The sequence below is a fragment of the Nannospalax galili genome, unplaced genomic scaffold, assembly GCF_000622305.1.
Source record: "Nannospalax galili isolate Female #2095 unplaced genomic scaffold, S.galili_v1.0 scaffold600, whole genome shotgun sequence".
In the NCBI taxonomy this organism is placed as follows: Eukaryota; Metazoa; Chordata; class Mammalia; order Rodentia; family Spalacidae; genus Nannospalax; species Nannospalax galili.
Window position 1 is genome coordinate 4,017,152 of NW_008348789.1, and position 19,367 is coordinate 4,036,518.

General features: G+C 37.3%; 1 long non-coding RNA gene across 1 annotated transcript in view; it reads left to right on the forward strand.

Annotated features, from left to right (window-relative positions):
* Positions 1–19,367, forward strand: part of LOC103744281 — a 71,934-nt gene that overhangs the window by 18,407 nt on the left and 34,160 nt on the right. Inside the window, exon 2 of the long non-coding RNA XR_607697.2 lies at positions 6,550–6,735. This is a non-coding gene — a long non-coding RNA (uncharacterized LOC103744281). The remainder of the gene's footprint in view (positions 1–6,549; positions 6,736–19,367) is intronic.

The window sequence follows — 19,367 nt, forward strand, 5'->3', positions numbered from 1 at the left end:
TACCCTCATCCTATTCTATAATAGCTACCTGAACCAGAACTTGTGCTGCTAACTGCTACTTACTGTGTATTCATCAACCTTTCTCCATCCTTCCTTTCTTCCATATTCTTTCCAATTTCTAATAACTACTATACTACCTAAAACATGTATGAGATCAACATTTTCTAATTTATTTTTGTATGTATTTTGTACGCCTGTGTGTGTGTGTATACATGCATGCAATGGTCATGGAGGCCACAAGAGGGCAATGGATCTCTTAGAACTGGCTCATGGACAATTAACAGCCACCATGTGTGGAGACTGGGAACACAACTTAGTTCCTCTGCAAGAGCAGCCAGTGCTCCTAACCAATGATTCTTCTCTCCACACTCAAGATCAACATTTAAAAAATTCCATTTATGAATGAGAATATGTTATCTGCCTTTATTTGACTTTCTCATTTCACTTACTCTAAAGATTTTTGGTTCCTAATAGATTGTCACAAATGGCAAGATTTCAAGTTTTTATTGACTGAACAATACACCACAGTCTTTACTGGTTCATCACTTGATGGACACATATTTCCATTTCTTGGCTCAGCAATTCAGCTAGACTGACTGGACAGTAATCCCTCATGATACAACCCTCTGTCTCAGCCTCCTCCATGCTGGAATTACAGTTATACATCATTGTTCCTGATTTTTTAAACAGTGGGCATCAGAACTGAGACCCTCATGCATGTACAACAAGCACTTTAATCAACTAAGCTCATTCTTTCTTCCCCGTTTTTTGCTGAACTTTTTATTGACCTATATTGAAGTTCATTGATTCTACCTATGGGCACACATGCTATATTGATGGGCACATTCAAAGAATTCTTATTTCTATCATTTCCTTTTGATTATCTCTTAGTTTCAATCTTTCCATTGGTGATATATATATATATTACATGTTTTATACTATTTTCATTAAATATCTATAAATTAATAATAGTCACTTTAGTTTTTCTGGTAACATAATGTCAGAATCATATCAAAATTTCAGAAGAACTTCTCAGATCTTGGAATGCTCCTCTCTAGTGTTCAAATGTGTCACCCATATCACAAGCCAGCACTGGTGTGTTAAATCCTTGTCCTCCAAGTGATTCTGTTGTCATCCACAGAAACCTTCTGCTTTGAAAGAGTTAATTGCCTTAATTAGGCTCACTTGTGTAGTCTTCCTTTAAAGTAAAGTAAAGGAAGTTACTGTATTAGTAAGTATTAACCAGGAATACAAGAATTCACACATGATTATGGATATTGGAATTTCAGATCTTCCATATGGTCCAGCGTGAAGGAAACACTACAGCCGATGACTCATTTCCAGTCTAAAGGCAATCCAAAAAGGAGCTTTTAAAAGGTGTATGGTGTGTAAGTCAAAACACAATCTGCTAGAGAATTCTCCCTTGCTTGGGGAGCCTTGTGTTCTGGTTCTGCTCAGTTTTGTAATTGCTTGGAAGAGCCCCACACATACTGAGGGTGGTCTGAGTAACAAAGTTAAGTAATTTAAATTTTAACTTACTTCATAAACATACACCTGTTTGACACAAAATTAACTAGAACTCTGAACTTTAGTTGCATTGGCTAAGTTCCTTTTACAGTGTTACACAACAGTGTGATATCCCTTTGTATTATATCAAACCCGGGAATCAGAACAGGAAACTTTTATGAACAGTTCTTGATTTCTGACTACCACAGGTTTGAAAGTTGTTTTCTGCTTATTCTAACATCATTTTGTCTCTCCTGACTTGTTAAATTTTCTTTTACTTCAATGTAGTTACTTTTCACAATGAACTGGCAAGGTGGATACAGAATGCATTATAGTGGTTCTGAATTCTGCTAGTTTCAACAGAAACAGGTTTGCTTTGGTCCAAAATAAAACTGAATAACTGGATGATATTTTAAATAAATTTAAAATAATTTCTTCTTGCCTTGAATAGCTTCATTAGTCAGTTTATCCATGATGTCAATGTGTAGTTATTCTGTCCTGTAATTGATGGCTTATGTGTGTAACAAAACCCCTTACAATGTTCAGGGTTTGATGTTCCATGCTGTGTCTTTCCCTTAGTTCAGTTCCTTTCTGCTTTCAGTGGTTACTCTGCTGAGATGTTTTGTTTCCTTTTTACAACTATGACCCAGACTGCATTAAAAAATTTTAAACGATTTTAATGCAAATTTTAGAGTTGTCCTTTATGGGTGACGTCCTCATCATAGAACTTATATCTTTAATCACCAGTCCGTCTAAAGTCCCGGACTCTATTTTCTTTAATCCTAAATTATTAAAACAGTGTCTCTCTCCCTGACTTCTGGCCAACTTTTGGCTCATTTACTGGAGATTTCAATCAGATTAGAATACTTCCTTTATTCCTAAGGTTATATTCATTCAAATTTATACATAATTTTTTCTTCAACTGCTATCCTGCTTCAAATATTTAATTCATTTTCTACATTCTTGAGTCTACATTTTTTCCAGAAGACACAATTTCTTTTTAAAAGATATTCTTCTTTTTGATACTGAACTGTGTTTCTATAATCAAGCCAAACTCTCCTATTGAAATTTCACTGAAAATGAAAGCCAGTGCTTGGATGACATAAATAATAATAATTTTTGTAACTTTTGGCTCTATATTTGGAAGCAAATTTTGTATAAAAGTTGTAGTAAGTTGTGTTTGTTTACACACATGCAAGCTTATGAAAATAAACACAAGCACCAACACTTATCAGTATATATGAAAATTTTTTACAATTGCATGTTAAGATGTTATGGTTTGAATTTGAAGTATCATTCATGTTTAGGCACTTGATCTCCAGTTTGTGACTCTCTTTTGAAGGCTGTGTAGTGTTTAGGAGGTAAAGACCAGCTGGCAGAAACAGGTCATGTGGAAGGGCTTTGAAGGGAAAACCAACTTGTTCTGGCAAGTAACTCTGCTTTCTGGTCTATGTGAGGAGACTCTCTGTCATGTGAGGAGTTCCTGTCTTGGGCTTCCATTTTTGTGGACCCAGCCACTCTCCTTTGTCTTCTGCCAAATAAACCTTTTTTTCCTTTTGCTTGTGTGTGTCAAGAATTCTGTCATAGAAACAAAATCAAATACAGAAAATTTGCACCTGAGAGTGGTGTTTTTGTGATGGCTAAACATGACTGTATGATTCTTTGGAACTTGTTTGTGGGAGGAATTTAGAAATTTGGACAAGCAGAATAGAGAAACTCAAAAATAACAGAAGCAAAGAATGACTGGATATTCTGGTGGGAGGTAAGAAGAATGGGATATTGGCAGAAACGTCTATTTAAAAGGCTGTGCTCATGAGATTTCAGGGTGGAATCATAACTATATTGGTAACTGGACTGGAGGTCATTCATGCTACATTCTTGTAAAGAATCTGGCTACATGTCCATATCCTGAAACCATGAATTACAAATAAATGGAATGATACACTAGTAGAATAAACTGAAACAGCATAACATTCAGGCTATGGCATGGTTATTTCTGGCTTGTTTTTAACTAGGCATACAGTGAAAACCCAAGCTCATAGCTAAAAACCTGAAATTTGACTAGAAAATGGCTGTGCTTATAGTTTTAAAAAGAGAATTCAGGCATTTAACCCCATATAAGAACTATAAATTTATGAGGGCTTCAGGAATTGGTGAGACCTCACTCATCACCAGTTCCACAATATAAAACCAGAACCCTTTTCAAAACACTTCCCCTTGAGAAGATAGAGCATGAGAGCACCCTGCTTGCACAGAAATATCTAGAGAATTGGTTTAGCTGGTGTACCCACTTAGACACTCAGAGGCAGCTCCTGGGATGGCCCAAGAGGCCCTTGATATTGCTTAAGCTCCTAACATACTTTGGCACCCATCAATATAGTGTTGTTTTTGCAACCATGAAGAATTCAAGAGTTATAGGTTCCTGGAAACTTCCACACATATTTTAATATATGGCCTGAGATGAGGGCAAGCAATGTTTAAGAGGGATGGAATCACGGAGGGAGACCCTGAAAGGGTACCATGTGAAACTGTGAGAATGAAACCTCAGCCTCAGAAGACACTGGATTGTTGGAGATGCCAGGAGTACTGAAGCTTCTGCTGAGGAAAGTCACAAGAGGAGCCAACCCAGGAAAGAAAATAGTGGACTGCAAAAAGCAAGGCCTTAAAGCAGAGCTGCTCAAGTCTATTGGAGTTCGCATTGTAATATCACAGGCTCCAGATGCCAAGTGCAGAGCTACATAAAGTTGCTGTGCTGTGTTTATCCTTCTAGTCAGTTCTTACTAGTCTCCTGTTCCTCCATTTTGGGATAGGAATGTTTATTCTGTGTATTGTTTATTGAAAGTACAGAACATTAGTTTTGATTTTAGATGGACCCTTGTTTTGGATCTCATGTGAGCAGGAATTTTGAACTTGCTGTGACTGACAAGATTATTGAGAATCTTGAAATAGGAATGAATGAATTTTGCATTATGAGATGAGCACAAGCCTATGGAGACATTGGGTGGGATGTGTTGTGTTAGGATATTCTGAACAGATCAATAATTTGAACAATGATTCTGTAACTTATGGAACTATTTTGAAGGCAGTGGAGGCTTCAGTCTGTGGGGACTTGATTGACAGAAGCAAATCACTGGAAATGAGGGGGGACAATGGAAGGTTCTATCTACTTTAGTTCAAGCTACAGCACCCTTCTGTGTGCACTACGTTAAGAGGATGCCACATACTCTTGTCTCAAGGGACTAAACTGCTCTGCTATGTCTTTCCCTCTGTTGATAGACTGTGACATTGGAAGCCATCAGTTTATACAAATCTTCCCTTAAATTGCTTCTGTTGGGTATTTTATTCCAGAAAGAGGAAAATTAACTAACACAGAAGGTGGCGCATACCTCTTATAGTCCACTATTCAAAATCAGAGTAAGTGATTTTTGTCAAATAATGTATCCTAAATTATCCAAATTATTTTTTCCTTTAAGATGTAATTCAATTTGCATCTCCCAGCTAAAGAACTGTTAAATTACTTTTAATACTTACTGATATTTAAAACACGATTTGGCACTAGTTTTCATACTGAATATATTTTCTTTTTCTGAGTCATGTCCATTACTCATGCCACCTCATCAAGAGAACACAAATTTTAAGGTAACTACAAAGTGTAAGGCTAAATAATTCTAAGAGGACCTATAAAGGTGGATACTAAATTAAGCTCAGGCCTAACGTTGTGTCTGTGACATTGATACTTTCCTACATACTCTATTCAGCACTACTTGAGAAAATACACCTGAGTGGGCTCTGTAGATTATAATTTGTTCCTTTAATCTAGTTATTTTCTCTAGGATTGTGCTTTCAAGGTGGAAATATACTATGTTTTCAATAAGAATTAATAACTAAACGGCAAGTCTGCACTCTCATTGTTTCTAATGTGCTACTTGTATGATAAGTGGATTAAGTCTGGGTCCTTCTGTGTATTGGAATGTTTTCTGCAACCAAATGTTAACAGTTTTAAACATCAATTATAAATGATACATTTTGATATCAATAGTGATGGTTGCACTGAATATTTTAGTAAAATCACAACAGCCACTTTCCAGTCTTTATTATCTAAAAACAAATCTAAAAAACTTGTAGGTCTTACATTGCTGACTATGGAGAGAAAAGCATTTACATGACATGCTTGTACTTGTTATGAGGGGGTAAGATAATCACACTTTCTTCAGACTAGTGTACACTTAATCCCAAGGAATTTTAACCACAGGGATTTGCAAGGATTCAGAATATAACTAAAGGTAAACCTCAGAGAGATACATTAGGTTTTGCCCAATTCATTTTTTAATATTATTTGTTTTAAGAAACAAAGTGAAGTACACACAATCAACAAAGTACGTTGAGTGGCATAGCATATACATCAACATAAAAACAAATTAAAGTTAATAATTTCAAAATTATACAGTGTTTACCAAAGAAGTTATCAAAAAACAACCACAATCCAAATTTCCTTGGCATTCATAAGACAAGATGAGGTCTCAGAGATGCACATAAACATTGGCATGAACAGCAGTAGAACAAAAAGTTTGCTCTAAATTCAAATGCATTCGATAATTGGAAAAATCTTGAACAGAAGTCCAATTCATCTATGCTAAAAATATGTAGGTGATAGCCCATACATTTAGAGCAAGTTTTAATTTGGAAATGTCAAAAATAAGAATTCTTTCTAATTTCAAGGACTACAAAGTATATTTTCTTAGTGAATATAGAATGCATGTAGTTTTTTTTATCTACTTGTATTAGATTCATTTCAAGGAGTATATTTTCGTAGTGAATATAGAATGCATGTAGTTTTTTTTTATCTACTTGTATTAGATTCACTTTTTCTTTTCTTTCTTTCTCTTGTTTTTCTTTTTTGGAAGGAAGAGTTTTTTTAGTTTATAGTTCCAAGGGGCAAGAGTCCATAGTGGCGGGGAAGCAAGGTGGCAGAGGTGGCTGGAGGAAAAGCAGAGGCTAAGCTCTTACATTTTCAAGCAGGCAATTTTCTTTCTCTCCTGTAAGCTCACTACCACTGTTTTCCTGAGAATGAGGAGGAGGAGGAGGAAAAGCAGGAGTATGTGACTCTGCTGGTTCATCTTGGTTGTCAACTTGACTGGATCTGGAATTAACTAAAAGAGAAGCTTCTGGGCACACCTGTGAAAGATTTTCTGGATCAGGTTATTTGAAGAAAGAAGACCCTCCATAAAGGTGAGCAGCATCTTTTAGCAGCCACCCAGATGAAATGGAGGTCCTAGGGAAAACCTTTGTATTGCCTCATTGTCTTTGAATCTTGCTGGCAAATTCATCTGTCCTGTTGCTGCTGCCACTAGCACTGTTGTCCCTGCTGGTACATTGTTTGCTCATATCAGAACCTACTTTCTATATGTTTCCAACATGGACTGAAGGTCAGATCATTTCCAGGCTTTCAGGACCAGACTGGGACTTCTTAGACATCCTGCTTCAAGGAAGGAACAGTTTCCCAGTTTGCTGCCTCTTCAATGTGAAGGTATTATTGGATTGTTACACTATCCAATCTGTATCCTGTAAGCCAATCTAATATTCATTCTATTGATACTGTTCTTCTAGAGAATCCAAATTCAATGAAAGACCTGATTTTAACATTTGAAATATTTAAAGAGTGCTATATGATCCTGTGTTATAGGTAAGAAACAGAAAAAGATCATGTTTTAGCTATTATTTCATGCACGACATTTACTAGGGTCATATTCGAAAATGGAGGACAATTTAAAGATTGCAGATATCAAAAATATAAGAAACAAAGCATGCTACCGTCATTTAACTTTCATTTCACATGCACTGCATTCTGATATCTGGTTCTTTAATACAAGCAGTGTTCACATTGTGTGTGCATTAAAAATGGCGCACGCCTTTAATCCCAGCACTTAGGAGGCAGAGGCAGGTGGATCTCTGTGAGTTCAAGGCCGGCCTGTTCTACACAGTTCTAGGACAGCAGGGGCTACAGGGAGACCCTGTCTAAAAAAAAGACAACAACAACAAAAAAAACAAACTCACATGTTCCCCTTTTATTTCAATTAATTTTCTAATTCCTGAGTATAAATTATTTAAGTCTCAAAAAATGGTGTGAAATAATCACTTCCCCTCATTTGTAGATGAATAAAATAAGTTGCAAAAGGGTAATGACTTCTTTTAGTCTCTTGTTCCTAATTGATGTCAAAGCTAATATTTGTATTCTGAAATTCCAGCTGCAGTGTGTACCTGTGCTTGCATGTACTTTGTTATGCTTCATAAAAAAAAAAAAAGATGTCCAAAAATGTACAAGTTGCTAAGCACAGCACACACAGTACAGCCAAAGAGCCGAATACTGAAATGGCCATGGTGTAGGTGGTGAAGAAGATCCTATTTCCCTGCTTTGTTAGTCTCCAAGAGCTGCTGAAATGATCAAAAGAAAATGCAGTTATCTTATTCTTTCTTGGAGTATAAGTTTACTCCAAACTGCTAACCACTTTACAGAAAAAAAAAAAACATGGATTTAAAATAAAAATGTTTAAACATGGACTCATCCATGTTAAGAAGAAAACACAGTTTACATAATGAAGAATGATAAACAGTATATCACACACAGGAAACAGACTCAGAAGATATTGCTGGGTAGAGGTGCATTCAGGCGAATTCACATGGGTGAGCAGCAAAGAATGAAGCCCGTTTAAGGAAAGGTAGGCCCAAAGGCACTTCCAACCAAAGTCCCAGTACACATTTATTTCATACCCATTCAGCCTAGAAAGCCTTGCCTCAGAAAGGTATTCTCCTGTTGTTGTTGCTGCTGGTGCTGTTGTTGTTTTGAGACAGTCTTGCTATGTACCCCTGGCCTGCTTAGTACTTGCTGTGTGTTCCAGGGTGGCCTCAGACTTGTGGTACTCCATCTGCTTCAGCCTCCCAAGTGCTGAGATTACAAGCTCCAGGGTTCACTGGTCCTAGTTCCTCACATTTTAAAATGTAGGTCAACTTAGCCACCGCTTAACTTTCTCAGTCCATGTACTATTTGAAACCCTAGATTAGAAATGTCTCTGAGTTCATGATAATGGCATTCATACAAGGAACATAGCCCCTTGTTTGGAAGACAATGTATTATAACTGTAATCCCAGCACTTTGGAGGCAGAGATAGATGCATCCCTGCGACTTGAAGGCCAGCCTGGTCTACATAGTGAGTTCCAGACCAGCAGGAGCTATAGGGAGACCCTGCCTCAAAAATGTTGGAATACAGGCAGAAATGATCAGAATGTAGAGCAGGGCCGCATAACCCTGGATTCTGGCCCATTCCATTCCAGACTTGCCAGCTATCCCATTATCTCTTACCCAACTGCCTCTAGGCTAAGCTTCCATTTCCCCAACCCTAATCAGGGCTCTTGTAAATCATGTGACCAGACAACAGGACGGAAAGTACCATGAGCAGACACCACCTCTTAGCTTTGGGAAATCCCCTCCCTTCTACCTGCCTGCGGGCCAAAAACTCAATCCCGCCTCTTTGCCGGCAAAACTTCCTTATAAAAACTTCCCTATGAAAACTTCTGTTTTGCCTTATTAAAATGAGCTGTCTGCTGACACAGTCTCCTGGGTGTTCCTTCCCCATCGTATGCGCAAGTGCCCAAGATCTTCCTTTCCACCTCCCGTCTTCCCCCTTTCACAACCCTCCATGACCTAGACGGATGCCCAGTGGCTCCCTGGCAATACCAAGGCGCCAGCAGGGAGGAGACCAACACAAAAAAGCCACACTCCCTTCAGCTATGTTAAAATGTAATCGTAAATGCAATACATAAGTAGACATATGTGTATATATATATTCTCATTAAAATAACCAATTTAATCATGGATATTTAATGACTTTCTCCATGTAAACTCTGAGAAACACTGTAGGACACATATCTGTAGCTTATATCTTTGATCTTTTGGGATTTCTGTGATCTTTATTTGTGATATGTGTATGTAGGTCTCCCGAACCTCCTTTCCTTTTGAGGTGGGGGAGGGTTGGGATGAAAACTACAAGGAAAGAGCCTCTGTTTGGATACTGACTTTGGGAGCTAACTTCTCAGTGGCCATGAGTGTCTCTTCCTCTCATGCTCTTGCAGTGGTGGGTAGAGCACTTACACCTTAGAGGTCATGAGGATCTTAGAGTCTACCACACCTCTGCTGTAGTCAAATTCATTATCACACTAGGAGAAGAGCTGGACAAAGTGGCCATTGAGGACAATGCCCATCTCAGCATCTGTGGTGGTTTGAGTAAGTGGTCCCCATAAGCTCCAAATATTTGAATACTTGGTTCCAGTTGGTTGCACTGTTTATATGGAGAGTTAGGAAGCACAGCCTTGCTGGAGGAAGCCATCACTTGGAGCAGGCATTGAGAGTTCATAGCCACATCTCAATTCAAATTTTCCTCACTCTGCTTCCTGTACCTTCTTAAAGATGTGAACACTTAGCTTTCTCCTTTGACTGCCTCTTGATTTGGTTCTCCACCATCATGGACTCTTATCATTCTGGAAATGTAAGCCCAATAGACTCTTCTATAAGTGACCTTGGTCATGGTACTTTTATCACAGCAATAGAAAAGTAGCTAATACAGACAGAAGCAGACAAAGCAGAAGAATAATATCACTGATGACAACTTGATCCTCAGTGTGGTCCTCTGAGCATCATTTTAGCACTGGGATGAACTTTCTCCCAGTCATTGCACAGCAGTGTGCATAGAGATAATATTCTGGGCATCCCCAAGGCCAGCATGCTTGCCTTGCTGCATGCAGCAGCTTCCCACAGGTGCTGTCTGGGTGGTATTGATGGCATGAGTTGTGGTTATGAAGCCCTCCAAGGTGCCACATTGTCTCATAGATGACCTTGGCCAAATGGAATAAGCAATTGGCCATACAAGAGGCATTGCTAATCATTTTAGGGAGCTGTTTTCTCATTGTTTATACTGCTCTCCAACATGGAAGCATCTGAAGAAAGGGGCCAAAATGATAACCCTTTTGATTTCACCCTTTAACCAAACCACTGGTTTCTCTATGGTAGTGAAGAAACCAGTGAATTTCATGGTACAAGTACCCAGCATCACTCCAGTTGATCTTGGTAGGATGCAGCTCCAGGAAGATAAAGATTGCTTACCCACTGATGCCATGATTTCAGTTCTTAGCATTGACTGGGTGTGGAACTTGTAATGGATGATCATACTAAAACACCCAAATCATGTAGCTTAGGGCAAAGAAGGGGTTATTGTTAGCTACAGTGTTTGGTTATTTTTGAAAGCTTACCTAGAGACCATGCATACAATATGGCTCAGTCTCACTTTCACCATAGTGTCTCAGAGATGTGGTTAGCACTTCACAGGAAGATAGAGTCCAGATCTTTAATTTGCTGAAATAAAATGCTCAGCATTTGAAATGTATTTCAAATAATTGAAGTACATTTCAATTATAACTCTAAGTATCATACACAAAAGAAGTAAATCTAAAACGGTTTCAAAAATAAAAATAGTCATTTTCAATAGATTAAAGTTATTGGTTTTAATGATAACAAAAATGTATTCATTTTAAAGACATTTTAGAAAACTTTATTTTTGTACAGACTTTTAAATAAAAGATTGAAATATATTTACTATTAAGTGGTAAACTGGTCAACATTAAGAGGACAGTAATGAATTGCTTTCCACAAGACTAAATTCAGAAGCATTTTGTGATAGTTAGGTTGGGTCACCTTGATACAAACTAGAGTCTCCTGGGAAGGGGAACTTGGTTTGAGACGTTTCCTCCAACAGACTGTCCTGTTGGTATATTTTTGAAGAATTTTCTTGTTTTTACCTTCTAAATATTTATGTTAAACAAAAGTATGTTTAAATCCATTAAACCTTTGAACTTACTCACTTTGTTACAAAAATGCAAGTCCTCTTCTCATCTTTCTGTTTAACAATATGTATTTTTATTGAATTTTTGTGCACTTTATACTTCTTAATCTAATTTAGACCCCCTTCCCCTATCTGCAGCCCCCCATAGCCCCCGCCACCGAATTTTATGGATTTTGTCCACTCAGACACAGAACTTGGAACAATGGAGCTGGAACTGACCTGGAATTCTCTTCCCTGAAGACTAGCACTTAGAGTGTGAGGATACTGTGCAAGCTACTAAAAATTAATCAGCGACCCAACCCAGTTCTGAAACCTAATAACCACAATGACTGGCACAACAAACTCTCTCTATTGGTGCAATAGTGACACTTTTATCTAGGAGGAAATAAACAGCTATCTAATTGGACTTAGAGTCCTCTCAATGAGAGGGAACTCATGGGTGACACTGTAAACATAGCCAAATACACATTGCTGGAGTGGTCATATCTACAGAAAAACCTATGTCTGTTACATTCCTAGATAAACATAATTTCATATTGTATGCTAAATAAATATCCTTATATTTATAGACATGTATACCTTTTCCCACCTGTATTAGTCAGGGTTCTCCAAAGAAATAGAATCAGTAGAATAAATATATAAATACAGAGATTTATCAGCTTAGTTCACAGGATAGAGTCTGAGTAGTCCAACAATGGCTGCACCACACTGGAGAGGCTGAGAATCCGGAGGCACTCAGTCCATGAGGCTGGATGTCTCAGTAGTCCCAATCTGGTGCTGAAGGTCTGATGAATTCCAAAAGATCAGCTAGTCTTCAGTCTACAGCAGCAAGATGAACTCACCAGCGAGAGAAGGCACGAAGCAAGAAGCCAGGTGTTCTCCTCTGCCTTGGCCTTTTATACTGGCTGCCATCAGAAGGTAACACCAACATTTAGGGTGTGTCTTCCAGCTTCAGATGATCTAATCAAGAAGATCTCTCTTATTTCAGTTAATCCCACATCCAGTCACGTTGACACCCAGAATTAGCCATCACACCACCTTTCAAAGAAACTTTTCTGCAACATACAGAAACTATTACAGAGTTCCACAACTGTCCAAACACAGTAAGCATCTGTGAGATGCCCAGCCTTAAGTGACATAACTACAGTGAAATTTCTACACCTAAGGTTTATAGAACATAGTGGATCAGGGGATCCAGAGAATACTAAAGTATCTTTCACATCTCACCAGCAAAATTTCCTCATGACAGCCTGGAATTTGTTCATATGAACTTACAGCAATGATGACAGCAGGCACATCCCCATGAAAACTCAAACCAGACAAAAATCCAGCATAGAAGTGGGAAAATGGGTAAGAAGCCCCACCCTTAACTGACAAACTCTTGACAACCAATCACTGCTGACTGAGAGAGAATTGGTCTTCTTTAAGGGAATGATGCTAGATAGGCTGACCAGGTTCCATTGGGTGAATTCACATTGTGAGACATATGGGGACAGAAAGTTGAATTAATAGGACTTACTTTTGAGAATTTTATACATGAGTATTGTATTTGTATTATTTTTCAACTCTCCCAGTCCCTGTTCAACTCTTTCTATGGCAGCTCACTGCTCCCAATTTCTTGTTCTCTTCTTTATTATTGTACATATACATATATTCACTAATAAATACACAAATGCACACATACACACACACATTTATATAGTTATATAAAATGCAATGAATCCATTTACTAGTGCTCTTGTGTACTTGTGTTTAGGACTGCCCACTTGGGGAGAGATAATCTCTCAGGGAGCTACTCTCTGGAGAAACTGATACTCCTTCTCTCAGCATCAGTCGATTGCCTATAGCTCCTCAGCTTTAGGTGGGACTTCATCAAGTTTCCATCATCTCCCTTGTCAAGTCAACTAGTTTTGTCATTATGCAGATCTTGTTAGACTTAAATACTAGGGAGATTTCACTGGTGAAGCTTCTCTAACATGTCTAGCATGGATTAATTAACAGCAGGTGTCTTGTTTGTCTAGCTCTTACATTCGTTGTGCCCTCTCTTCCATGCTGTTCCCTCAGCCTTAGATTGTAGTGGTTGTATTACAATTGTGTCACTTAGGTCCGGGCACCTCACAGTCATTTATTCTCTGCAATTGACCAGCTGTGGGATTTTGTAATAGTTTCCATCTGTTGCAAAAAGAATCTTCTTTGACAAGTTGTGAAAGGTATGCTTGTAATATAAGGATATGGATATGCATTTGCAAATAGTAATAAATTACATTGGTCTAAGGAGATGACAGAAGGGTCTATGAACTCTCCAGCCATGTGTACCTGCCTGTGTTTACAGTACCACACATGAATTCCCTCCCATTGAATGGGCCTTAAGTTCAATTATACAGCTGTTTTTTACCCCTAAGAGTAAAGTAATGCTATTGCACCAATGAAATCACTTGTTGGGCTGGTCATTTTTGTGCTTCATAGGCTTGTGCAGCTGAATAGGACCACTGAAGTGGGTTTCTCCCTTGGCAGTCTCATGATATGATACTATGAGAGCTAGTCTTAGGGAGGAGCCCTCCAAGTCACGTCCCAGCACAGTTGCTCCAAATCCTTTGTCTGAAGTGTGGCCTGTTTTTAACATAGGGTCTTACCTTCAAGTTCTTGGAGGCAATCAAAGTCTGAGAAAAAGCCTTTATTATGAAGTTTTGCTATATCCCATTGAATCCGTGGATTTCAGGAGGATGGCTAGATTAGCAAGCACATTATGAAAGCAACATTGTTTTGCATTAATAAGGGAGATAAACTGGGTCATTCAAAAATGACAACTTTTTCAAGATTTCAAGAGTGTTTTAAGGTTGCTATAATTTAAAATGTTGCCAGAAATACTGAAAGAAGTATGCGTAGACTTAAGATGGCTTCACCCTCTCTGTTTTATTAGAGGGAAATGGCATAGAGAGAATTTAAGTCACTGATCCAAAGTTTACATTGCATGCAAAATTTCAAGCAAAAATAAGGACAGAGAAATAATGCTTAGACAGCAACTGAGGTACAGCCTTCCTAGTGCAGAATGGGACCAAACATTTTCTTGCCTTCCCTTCAGGGAATAAGTTCTAATAATCACCATGGTGTCCACTATCACTGACCTTTAAATGAGGGAAATAAAAGGAGTTATGAAAAAATAGTAACGGAGGATAAACTGTTTTATCGCTACAAGCATGGAACTAATCTAGCACCTTTTAGATAAAAACATCTCAATTTATACCCTGGAATCTAAACAGTGAAGATGCACCAATGTTTCATTTAGAATATGCTTTTCTAAAGGAAGCCATGACTACCTCTCTGCATGACCCCAGTCAGTTATCTACTTTCAACCAAAATGTGCTTAATTCCGGACTAAAGGTCAGTTGAAATGCCCCATAACCTGTCAAAAATTATTTAGCATTCATTTGAGTGTTCATTTAGTGAATTTTTATGATTTTCACACAATAGAGTTTGATGGTATTTAGATTTCCTCTCCTTTCTGCACCTCCCCCACACAATTTAATGTTTTCACCTGCATTTTCAAAAAAACTTTATTGCTGGATTTGTTTATGTTTTGTGTGGTTTTTTTTTTTTTTTCAAGTTTCTAAGTGGCTGTTTCCTTGCTATAAACACAGGGAGTGAAGCCTTTATACTTTAAGGAAGCGTTAACATGCCTTTATATTGCACAAGATTTTATAAATACCCTGCCATTTTATATATTATATTTAGTCCTCTAAAGGGTCATTGAGGATTTGATTGATTCCTTGGCAGTTTTATATTTATACTTAAAAAGTAATGAAAATGTGAATGAGAGAAGAATACAAAATATTGTTAGATGGTGATCGATTTATAGTAGAATTTTGTCATGTAATATGGTATAATTGAAACAATATTTGGAAGAAATTATCTTAGAAAATTGATTCTTCCTCAAGGTGTGCATATGGAGCTTTATCCAAATTGTGTTAGAATTTCATTGAAAACAAATTGTCAAAAAAATTTTGTTGATATTAAACACTTAGAACAATGAAAATTTTATTATGATGATAATATTGAGTAGACAGCAGAATGTACAATAGCAACGTTATGCTTGGATATAAATTTGTTGTAAGAAGATGGTATTGAAATTCATGTAATTGTCCTGAATTCTAAATCTGTGCACATTTTTGAAACTGAAACATACACAAAGCAAACAAATAAACAAACACAGAAACTTTCCCTAGACTTTAGATTGGCTAATAATCTCCCATAGGCCTTCGTTGTAGCTGCGATCTTCATTCACCAGCGCACATTAAAAACTTCCAGAACTGAGATTTGAAGGAAAAAGAGAAACTGTTGTGCCTGGTTTCCTGGGAAGCCATGAAAGCAAAAAACTGGAATAGAAAACCCTCTGCTGCATTCCAGATTGTAGATGAAAAATAAGGGCCACTGGCTTATTAAAGTCTGTATCACTTTTGTTGTTCTTGTATGTGTATTAGTTTTTAAAAAATATATGAGCTTAAGCTAAAAAACTCATTACTGTTTTGGCTCTTTTATGAACTTCTTTTTCTGTGCTCTATTGTGATAAGGAAGTAAAAAATTCTTTTGGGAATTCAAACATATACTTGAACCAAACTAGCATTTTAGAAATGTATTTCAGGGAAAAAATATCATGATAAAAGCTTTTATTCTATTTTACATTGCCCCATGTACCTTAACCTTTGTCAAGTAAGTTACAGGCCACAAAGCCACAATCATTCTGCAGTGTACCTGGGAACTGGTTTCCAGTCATCAGGGTCACAGTAAATCAAAATAGAATAGCCGGAGGTCACTGTTTTATTTCCCACTGAACCCAAAATTACATCCATCAGACATGGATTGATCCTTAAGCACAGAAAATGATTTTGCACACACACACACACACACACACACACACACACACACACACATTAGAATAACTATAAAGGAAATGTGGTAACAGATCCTTAGCCCTTCATTTAAAAAAATCAAAGTATCAGCTCTAAAATATTGATGAGACATAGCACTTGACTTGAAAGATTCCAAAAATATGCATGTTATCTGCACACAGATATTTTCAGAAGGACCTTGTGCTCCATGATACACAGGATTGTGTGTGTTCCACTACACAGCAGCAGGCACAGAAAAAGCTTTTGCCTAGAGAATTCAGCTATTTGAGAGGTTCTAACTCTGCTGAAAATAAGCATTTTTAATCATTTAAGAATTTTATAATGCCACCTGGGCATGGTGGCATATGCCTTTGATCCGAGAATGCCTGAGGCAGAGGCAGGTGGATCTCTGTGAGATTGAGGCCAGCCTGGTCCACATAGAGAGTCCAAGGCCAGCTGGAGCTACAGGGAGATCCTGTCTCAAAAAGGAAAAAAAAGTCATAATGCAATAAATTGTTCTGATCAAATCCACTCCCCATCCCCTTCCTTTTAATTCTTCCCCATCCCTTTACCACTTTCCCATTCAACTTCATGTGCTCTGTTTTTAAACCCACTAAGTCTCTTTAGTGCTGGTTGTTTGTGCATGGGAGTAGACCATCTACAGTAGCATGAGTGGTTTCTTACAGACCACATTCCCTCCTACAGCAGCCATCTACTGCCAATGGATCATCATCTAGGATGGGTCTTCATGAGCTCTTCCCCCATCCAAGCTGGGATTTTGGCTTGCTTGATCTTATGTATGTATTCATAGCTGCTCACATGTGCAATGGTGATGTCATGTCCACCAAATGCTATGTCTCTGCAGAAGTCCTCTACAGTCATTTAGCCCATCTCCTGAGACTTATGGAGAAGGAGTGCGATAGAGATGTTTCATTTAGAGCTAAGCACTCCACAGTCTCTTATTCTCTGCATGTTGACCAGTTCTGATTTTCTGTATTAATCAACATCTACTGTAAAAAGAGCTTCTCTGATAAAAAGTTTAGAGGTGACTTGTCTATGATGATAAAGATAACAACTTGGAACAGCATTTTTATATTGAATAAAGATTAACAATTTTTCCTGACACACTTTAGACAACTCTCAGACAATGATTTTTTAAGATGTTTACTCACAGGTTTTCAACCAGAGTAAGATATTAGGATTTAATGAGCTTATTAACCAGGCATATGTACCAAAGCACCCATTATGTAGTCACAAAATAGAGGATGAAATAATGATGCGGTAATCTGAGAACAGTGTTGCATCCATGATTAGCCCATGATTAGTTTGTTGTCAGACTTCACAAGGATGCTGCTGAGTTAAAATGGTAGAAATTCTGAGACAAGAACCCATGATTTACCTGTAACAGAAACATCTTGAAATAAGTATATGGGTTGAATTAAAATTAGTAAACTGAGAAAAAAATGCAACCTAGGTTTTTAGAATTAAATTATAGTGTTACCTAATTATTTGGGAAGTGAACATTTTCAGTTTTTAGATCTTTAAATGTAATGTGCTAGAAAAAGAAAAAATACCTATTAATTACAATTTTAGCACAGGTGAGATTTTCGTCTCTCTTGTATGACTACTAATCATATGACTTTCCTCAGAATAAGGTTAAGTCGGGGCTGGAGAAATGACTCAGTGGTTAGGAGCACTGACTGCTCTTGCAGAGGACCAGGTTTCAATACCCAGCACAAACATGATGGTTGACAACCGTCCCTAAGTCCAGTTCCAGGGTATCCAACACCTTCTTCTGAACTCCTCAGGCATTGCATGACATGGGTGCACTTTCATTCATGTAAGCAATACACTGATATATATATAAAATACAATTTTAAAAAGCGAGGTTAAGCAAAGTTACTCTGGATCAGTAAATTTTAGTTACCATTAATTATAGAATAGTAATTTAACATGATCAGCAAAATTCTAAATTTTATAGAATGATCCACTTTTTATTATGAAGCACAGTAAGGTATATTTTTGGTAAAAATGGCATTTTATGCTCAATTAGTGACTATATAATATTATTATAATATTAATTCAATAATTAGGCTCAACTGGTACAAATATTTATTGCTAAGTACTTGATATGCAATAGAACTTTATTTTTTCTTCTTTCCTTCTGATTCGTTTTTATTTTGTGTGGATGAGTGTTTTGCCTACTTGTAAGGGCACCCATGTCATGCAATGCCTGTGTAGACCAGAAGAGAGAATCAGATCTCCTGAAAGAGGCATTAGGGACATCTGTTAGAAGCTGTGTGGGTGCTGAGAATTGAACCCTGGTCTTTGTAGCTAAGAACATAATTTTTAAACCAATGTGAGGATCTTTGCATTGTAGTATAGACTTAGAAGAATTGCCCAAGACATTTACAAGTGCCTGTAGTACAGCAATAAGTCTTGTGGCAACAATTAGCTTACAGGAAGCTCACAGGTCCAGGCAGAAGAGAACATAGTTTTTAAAGAATTTCTAATTTCTTGATAATGCTTTAGACATATGTCAATAGTTTACAGAATATATACTAAGAATAATTTTATTACTTGCCATTAACATTGTTTTATCAACAAGATATAATGAATATTTATATGAATGTTAAAATATTAGTTTGCTATAATAAAATATAAGATACACATTTGCTTTAAGTAAAAACAGTTTAATTTCTTAGTGTTTAAAATATTTTACTCCAATTTTAAGTAACCACATGTTTTTCACTATGGTAGTAAATCTTTATTAACAATAGGTTTTATATACTTTTTGGTGTACAAATAATTTTATCATTTGCATACTAATGTGATGGTTGTGTTTATCTATTTATTTTTCTAAAATTTGTTTCTATTGAATTTTTTGTATATTTCATAAAGAACATCTCAAACAATCTTAATCATCTTTATGTCCCCATCCCCACTGGCACCCTCCCATAGCCCCCGACTAGAGGCCATATACTCTGTCATTCTGTGATTTCTTACTATGTGAAAAATATGTATCCTTATATCTAGAGACAAATATCCCAGTCACTACTCATCAGAGAAGCCCATTTTGCACCAG